Source organism: Capra hircus, chromosome 13, assembly GCF_001704415.2.
Source record: "Capra hircus breed San Clemente chromosome 13, ASM170441v1, whole genome shotgun sequence".
NCBI lineage: Eukaryota > Metazoa > Chordata > Mammalia > Artiodactyla > Bovidae > Capra > Capra hircus.
The window spans coordinates 78,501,463-78,510,345 of NC_030820.1; positions in this window are offsets into that span (position 1 = coordinate 78,501,463).

An 8,883-nucleotide genomic window follows, 5' to 3' on the forward strand; every position below is an offset into this window, starting at 1 on the left:
TCCAAGACGGGTTGAGCCAGGACAGGAGCCGTCTGGACGGACCCAGGAAGGGCATTCACTGGAGCTGATTAAGCCTTCAGAGTAGGTTGGGGCTCCTCCGGGAATAAAGCTAGTTTCAGTTCCTGTGAAATCCGCAGGAAGCTGCTGCCTGGCCACGTGTGCCTGGAGATCAGGCTTTCAGGGGGAGCCCGTCTTGAAGGTGGACAAGGTCCTGGACCCACCATTTCTTGAGGATCAATTACGTGCCAGGTGTTGTTGCATTTCATCCTCGGGCAACCCTCCCAGGGAAGTGTAACTCCAACTTTCCAAAGGAGAACCGAGGTACAGAGAGGTCAAGGGTCTTGCCTGAGGTCGCACAGCAGGTTCCTCAAGCAGCAGGCAGAGCCTGTGCTGGTTCCCCTGGACCAGCAGCCAGCTTTTCTGATTTTGTCTCAGATGTGGTGTCAGAGCTCAGCCCAGTCCCTCTGCAAGTGAAAGAGCCAGGGCTCATTAAACAGCCTCACAGTGCCAGGCACTGTCCATTACGTTGCTTCAAATTCTTGCGACAGTTCATTCAAAATGAAGGTTTTTGTCCCCATTCACAAAGAGATGAGGCTCCAAGAGCTTGGTCAAGGTCACACAACTGGAAAGCGATGAAAGCAGTTTTGAATCTAGGTGGCCTGAGTAATCTGGGGGCAGGTGCAAGGGGTATGCCAACTTGAAAGAGGACCTCAGTCCCTGTCTTCTATGAAGAAAAAAATCTGCAAAGAGACAAAGATTGTGAAGCAGATGAAGTGTTTGTTAGAAGCAGAGTACACGTGAAACACCCTGGTGAGCTTGGGGGGCGAGTCGCGCCCGGTGAGGACGGCTTACATCACGTGCGCGGGGCAGGCTTCCGGGTGCCCTCTGGCCGCTCATCCTGCTTGTGCCGCATCTGGCGCGACACAGGGCCCTGGCTCGTGGTTGCACGTGCATCCCTCAGTCAGGACGGACTCCAGCTCGGAGGTTTCTGGGAGGTTGACAGGACATATTATGGGCTGGCAGCCCCTCCTTCCTTTGGCCCCTCTCTAGACTGAGGATCTTCTCCACAAGTGTCACTCTGGAAGATGTCACCCTTGTGACATTTGTGACCCTTGACCACAACAATGAGAAAAATGTGGGTGCTTTGTCATCTACCCAATCAGGGGTCTCCTGCTGGCCTTTTATCTTCAGATATCAGCAGGATGCCCAGAGTTTCCCGGGTAGTGCAATGATAAAGAATCCACCCACCAGTGCAGGAGCCCTGGGCTCCATCCCGGGGATGGGAAGATCCCCTGGAGTAGGAAATGGCACGCCACTCCAGTATTCTTGCCTGGGAGATCCCTTGGTCAGAGAAGCCTGGTGGTCCATGGGTCGAAAAGCGTCAGACACGGCTGAGCACACACACATCAGCAGAACGGGGCTTCCCTGGAGGCTCAGAGGCAAAGAACCCACCTGCCAAGGCAGGAGATGCAGGTTGCATCCTGGGTGGGGGAGATCCCCTGGAGAAAGCAATGGCAACCCACTGCAGTATTCTTGCCTGGAAAATCCCATGGACAGAGGAGCTGGAGGGCTATAGTCCCTGGTGTCACAAAAGACTCAGACGCGTCTTAGCACCAGCAGCAGAAGACTGCCTGCAGCTCCTCGGCAGGGCCCGTCTATCCCTCACCGTGACTTCACCTTGGGCAGCCGTCTCACTTGCTCCTTCTCCTTCCATCCCTCTCCCTGTGGCCAGCACTTCTTCCCAGCTAAGTCCTTCCCCAGCCCTCTCTCCTTCCCCTCCCCTCCCAAGCAGTCTCTACCCTGGCACTTCTGCTCAGACCTGTCTGTTAGGGAGCTTAGAAAGTGAGCATGAGTGTGTGTTAAAATGAGTCAGCAGGTTGTCCAAGCAGAATTCTCTAGACAGCAGTGTGCGAGGCAGATGACAGAGTCAATTACCGCAGCCCCAGGGAAGGGCTGTTTAGCATCTTGAAAGAATTAACAAACCAGTGCATAATTATTGCAAATGAACCGCCTCTTAATTATATCCCTGTTTCCATTACACACCCCGGTGTGCTCCAGCCCCAGGCATCCGTGGCCCTTGGTTTATTAAATCCCCTGGCCAAAGCCAACTTCTCAGGGATGTGTGGGAACAGCTCCTCTGCTCAAACTATCAACTTAAATGCCATGTCTTTGCTTGTGGACACGTCTGCAGAAATATAGGAAAAGAGCAAAGTTGTTTCAACAGGCTGCAGCCTTTCCCTGCTCCTGCAGAGCTGTCTTCCGCCAGATTCAATTCAATTCCATAGTAACAGCTACCTTGGCTGGCATATTTCCGGTGCGCCAGGCATAATTCTCACCTACATGGAAGGTGTTGTTGTCTCCCATTTTACAGGCTGGGAAACTAAGCCTTGAAGGTCATGGGGACTTGCCCAAGGTCATATGTTTGGTCAGTTGCAGCCAGGGTCTACGGGAAATCTGAGTCTGTGTTTCCAAATAGCTCAGCTCCAGTCTCTGGTGCCCCTCCTCTTACTGTCTAGTTAGAGTTTGTCTTGAACCCCATTTTATGCCAGCAGCAGTTTGGTGCTTGGCCCCAGGTTTCTGAGAAATCCCTGGAGGCTTTCGTGTCTGTTGTGTTGGGTTGGTTCTGGCCTTTCTGGCTGACTGTGTCCACTGCCCCTTGTTTCATGTGATGCCAGTTTGACGTTGACTCAGAAGGAACAGTCAGTCTTTCCCCCCATTTCCCACAGAATAACCCCACCCCACCAGGGATTTTTGCATAAAGCAGGCTTTAGAGAAAATGGGGAAATAAAGAGGTGATTTTTATGGGACTGCAATTTCAACAGTTTTCAGCTGAATGTTAGGTATCCAGTTGTTGTATGTAAACTTTTTATTCCAGTACCCGCAGAAAGTAAGTAAGTCACACATGTACAGCTTCGTGAATTTTCACAAAGTGAACTCGATCGTGTAACCAGTGCTCAGAGCAAGAAGAAGCGCCTCCCTCATAAAGTGTAGCTAGTATTGAAAGAACATTGACTGTGTCTCCAACACTTTACACACATCACCTTGTTTAAATTTTCCCATTTACTCTAAGAGAAAGGTGCATTTGTTTTTTTTGGCCCACAGTGTAGCAGGCGGGATCTTATTTCCGTGACCAGAGATGAAACCTGTGTCTCCTGCAGTGGAAGCGTGGAGTCTTAACCACTGAACCACCGGGGAGTTTCCTAAGAGAAAGGTGAGGGAATTGAGGCTCAGGTTATTTTGCCTCAATTTTTTTTTTGCAGATAAGTGGTAGATGCAGGATTTGAACCTGGGGCTGCCTGGCTCCAGCATCCTGATTCTTAACCTCTAGTTTGGGAAGGTATTGTCTGTCACGCACTTGATTCTTCTGGGTATGTTCCAAGCCATCGCTGAATGCTGACTTCTCTTTCCAAAGGTAGGGTCTTGCAGTGGTCTTAGGCGTCTGATATGGTGCGATGCATCCAGAAGGCGTTTAATAAGTGCTGGATGAATGAATGCAGTTGTTTGAGGCGTAAGTTGTCTACTCAGATCCTGCCTAAAAGGCAGTCACTTGTAGCTCTTTTCTAAAAACCAGCGCTTTGAGCACCTCTCCCGAGGCAGCCGTGGGTTGTAAGGCTGAGCAGTCCTTCTGTCTGGTGTCATCAATGTTTCCTTGTCATTTAATTTGTGGTAACAGAACATGAAAGCCCGGCGGGGGTGGGGGGGTGACTTCTTGGCTCCATATAAGGGGAGGCATGTAAGATGGATAAGGGCCCTGCCATCCTCTCAAAGTTCATGCTGGTTTTACTCCAAAGTTCTTGCCCTGCGTGATTTATCGTACTCTCTGGAAAATAATGTTTTTTCTTCTCGAGACCACGGAAGAATCTCTGTGTTTCAAGACACATTTGTGCCTTTAAAACTAGCATATTCAGTCTCACTGCCTCTGGTATCTATAAGCAGACCCATTCCATGCTATTTTTAGGGTCATTTCCAGAAAAATAATTTACTTTTCATTGTGCAGTCTGTCAAGCTAAGTGGAGTTATTTTCTTTGTGGAGTTAGATGAGTAAATTCAGTGCTAAAAGATGGGGCTTTAAAACATTTCCTGCAGAGACGGAGGCTCATCACTGGGTTTATCTTGTGGATTAAAATAAAAAGAAGCTACCAGGAGGTCAGCATGTCCATTATGCTTTGTTACCATCTATCAGGTTTGTTTTCTTAAGTAGTCAGAGCTGTTGGCTTGAATAATAGTAATAGCTCTAGCAATAACTGGTTGCCTTTGGGTGCTAAAAATAGCTATTTTCCTAGGGTTGGAGTTGGATGAACCTGGAGTCAAATCTGGGCAAGTTACTTAAGTTCTCTGGCTTCAGTTTCCTGATCTAAAAAGCAGGAAGACTTACAGTACCTTCACCATCGGGTTCTATTAGGGGTAAAGCATGATAAGGCATGAGAATCAGGATGAATGGATGCCTCTATTAGGTGCAGAAGGTACAGGACCCGCGATCCTTTTAGGAGCCGCAAAACATTTCCGTTTTAATTTTTTTAAATCATAAGGAAAACATGAATATAATGCTAATAATGAATACATAATAATGGGTCTAGCCAAGATTAAATCTGTCTTTGTACCTACATAGTCATACAATATCAGAGAAGGCAGTGGCACCCTACTCCAGTACTCTTGCCTGGAGAATCCCATGGACGGAGGAGCCTGGTAGGCTATAGTTCATGGGGTCGCTAAGAGTCTGACACGACTGAGCAACTTCACTTTCACTTTTCACTTTCATGCATTGGAGAAGGAAATGGCAACCCACTCCAGTGTTCTTGCCTGGAGAATCCCAGGGACAGAGGAGCCTGGTGGGCTGCCATCTATGGGGTCGCACAGAGTCGGACACGACTGACGTGACTTAGCGGCAGCAGTCATACAATACATTTTAAATTTTTTTTATGGAGGAAGGAGCTCATGAAGGTACAGGTACTGAGGATCCGTGAGTCATAATGCAGCCCTGATGTGTATCCATTGGAATTAGATTATGCAGTGGTAGTACCTTTGAAAAATGGAAGTATATTTTTCTTTTGTGTAAAAGAAGCCCAGAAATCAGCCAGCTGGATTGGCAGCTCCTTGGTCTTCAGGGCCTTGGACTTCTTGTGTTTTCCTGCAGCACTGCCTTCAAGTTTGCCTCATGGTGCAAAATGGCTGCTGGAGCTTGAGCCATCACGTCTGCATTCCAAGGATCAGGTATAAAGGGCAAAAGACAGAGGGGGCCCACTTCTCAGCTGGGGCAGCTGAGGAACAGTCGAAGAATTTTTGCACAACACGCGGAGCTATGATCACAATGCCACAGCTTAGCTACAGAGAGCAGGGAAGGAGGCTGGGAAATGTCAAGTTTTGGTTGGATTCATTGCCTTTCCATTGATCAAACTAGTCAATCCTAAAGGAAATCAATGCTGAACATTCATTGGAAGGACTGACACTGAAGCTGAAGCTCCAATATATTCTTTGGCCACCTGATGCAAAGAGCTAACTCATTGGAAAAGACCCTGATACTGGGAAAGATTGAAGGCAAAAGGAAAAGAGGGCAAAAGAGGATGAAACGGTTAGACAGCATCACCGACTCAATGGACATGAATTTGAGCAAACCCCAGAAGGTAGTGGAGGACAGGGAAGCCTGGCATGCTACAGTCCATGGGATCACAAAGAGTTGGATGTGACTTAGTGACTGAACAACAATTGCTTTTGCAAACAGAAAGTTTATACCAAAGAAGGGAAAAACAGGGCCAGGGTGCACACCTCAGAAGTGAGGGCGCTGTAGCTCTCTCTTATGGGGAACACCTCGAGGGACCAAGAGGGAGACAGGAGAGAGCTGGGCAGACAGATTCCTCCCGCCAGGTACATCTTGCTAGCTCCATTTTACAGACGGGGGTAGATAAACTGATGCAGAGCAATGAAATAACTCCCCCGAGGCCATGTGGTTCTTACTTGCTGACTACAACTCTTGGCTTCAAATCTATTTCCATCTACTGGCTTCGTAGCCAGTGAGTGTTGAGAGAGAATTCTCTGTAGACACATGTCACACCCTGTCTATGGGTAGATGATTCCAGAAGCTGAGTAGTACACAAGGGCCAGTGTTTGTATTCTTCTCCCACTCTCCAGTAAAGAAAGGAAAACATTCACCTCTGTGCTTGTCATTTGCACTAAAGACCCACGCTGCACGGTCCTACTGCTTGCAACAAAGCTTTTCCAAAACGTGCGCACGTAAACGCTTCCCCAAATGAAGGGTTTCTCTCTAAAAGACAGTATCTGTAGTATGCGTGCGGTTTTCCATCCTTATTATTGCATTTTTCACACCCCTAACCCTGTACCTTATTTCACACTCCTGCCTACCCCTGGTCCTTGAAAACAGTCTTCAGAGGGTGGTTCTTCTAAAACTTGTCCTATTCAGAATTAAATTTCAGTGACTTGATAAAACCCTTGCTGGAAACAGGCAGGCAGTGGAGTGGGAATTATGTTCTCAAGTGTTCCCGTGGCCTGCCCCATGCACCAAGGCATTCAGAAACGAAAAGGCGTTTGCCCTCTGTGGGTTTCCAGGAAAAAAGACACTGGGCAGTCATTTACCTTTTCCTACCGTTTCCTAATTTTCTCAATCTGTTCCTATAGCAACTCTAATAGGGATTGGGTTGCTAGAAAAGCATTCGTTTCTATAGAGACAATTTATTCTATAAGAGAAAAAGTTTACTTGGTAACACATGAAATCTAATATTAGGATTTTGGTTTGGTTGGTGCATTTTTTTTTTTGTCAGTCAGAAGAATATTTCCTGAGCCACCTACAGACGTATGTTTCATCTTTAAACTCAAATCTTCATCTCATAGTGTGTTCCCATATAGATTTAGGATGGAGGTTACAGAGTCTTAGTCCCTGGGGATTTTTAGTAAGAATATAAAATAAGATTTAAAAAAATTTAGAGCACCAGCAGGCTCGTGTGCAAGGGAATATATTACATATTTTCGTGAGGCTTTTTCTTTTGGTGTAGCACTTTGCTATTTCTCTCCACTTTCTTATGAAAGCCCTAAGGTTTTTTTCTTTTTTTTGCTAGAATCAGATAGATGGTTTTGGTTGCAAGTGACAGAACTCTAACTCAAAATTGGTTAAAGCAAAAAGGGTGGTATCTATCAGCTGTCATATTTTAGAAATGTGGAGGTTTCGGGTACGGCCGGATCCAGGGCTCACCAGAACCTGACTGCTTTCCCTCTCAGCTCTACCTTCCACCGCGTTGCCTTTATTTCCAGGCCAGCTCTTCTCATGAGGTTCCAGCAGCTCCAGCCATACCCTTGGCAGCTTCCAGCTACGTGTCTCCAGTGGAAAGGGAACACTGCTTTTCCAATAGTTCCTGGAAAAGGCTCGGGGAGGACTCCAACTGGACTGACTTAGGTCACATGCCCAACCCTGAACCCATCAGTGAGGACTTGGGGAAATGAAATGAGCTGATTGGCCAGGCCTGGCTCCGGTGCTTACCTGTGGAGTGAGAGGTGAAGTCAGTACCGCCCAGTCCCCACAGAGAGAGGGAAGAACTCAAATCAGGAGCTGGAGCTAGAAAAAGGGGGTCCCCGTCAGGCACTCCAGTGGGTGAGTGCAAATTGCTGGAGCAGACTCACTTCACCACATTCTGCAAGGAGAGGGCTGGACCCTAAAATCCCACTTCTTCCCGGCTTGGGCAAAGAGAGAGAGCCAGTTAGAGTTTCCCTTTCCCAATCGTTTCATTTTTCTAATGAACCTGCTACCAGCTACACCTCGAGAACATCTTTCAAATAAGACTTTACCCCCTCTTCTGGAGTTGAAAAAAATCAGAATACATTTGCATGTTACCTGAAACATTCGAAACCCGTGTCTTATCTTTGCCACTGCACAGCCTTTTCTTTCCAATGCTGGTAGCTATATAATTACAGTCACCTTCAGCCTCACCAGTTCCTTCTTGAAAAGGTTAAAGTGGATGGGGGACAAGAAATGCTTTGGAAACACAGCCTACGTCTGTTTTTCAATTGTCTTTTCATCCCAAAGTTCAGAGATTTCTAGAAAATCTTAGGTCAGCAGAAGTAGCACATAAACCATCCCCTGTTTTTTTTTTTTTGGTGGGGGGCAATATTCCCTGAGATGATTGAAGCTGTGAGTTATTTCAGGGAGGAAATTGGTGTGTGGCCAGTAATTTAAATTAATTGGATTTCCAGGGCTTATTGAGAGCTTAAAATAGAATTGTTAAAATTCAGAGAGCGTTTAGTTTGAGTATAATTTCTGCTATAGGGGTTCTTTCCTTTAAAAAAAAATGCTTTGTTTTCATTGTCATTAGCTTGCAAAGATGTTTAAAAGTTTTAAATAGACTTAGAATTTTTTTTCCCTGTTGATAAATTGGGTTAATGATTTCCATGGAGACTGCTTCCAACAAAGCTCTGGTATTTTAGGCAAGGAGCTACCCTGTTGGCATCAGAGGGGAATCATTTGGAACCTTTAATCTCAAGACAAGACTAAGTATTTCCTATGGATGAATCTCTGGGTTTCAGTGGGACATTTGAAAGGCCCTTCAGGATAGAAAGGCTTGTGTTTCAGAGGAGAAAACCTGTCAATCAGGGCTCACAAGTGAAGGATTTGCCAAGCGTGGCTGTAGGAAGTATGCTTGTGTGTGTGTGTGTGCGTGTGTGTGCGTGTGAGCAAGTGTGTGCATGCACTGGAAGCGGGAAGAATTTGTGTTCTTCTAGGTGAAAGTGGCACTTGTAATAACAATGAAGGCCAATGTTTGGCTTGAGAGCCCCCTGCAGGGCCCCTCCAGAGGCCTTGGCATCAGGGGAGATTCAGATCCGCCCAGAGAAGCAGGGACCAGTGTGTCACGGAGCTGGACGCACAGCATTCTGTTCACATCC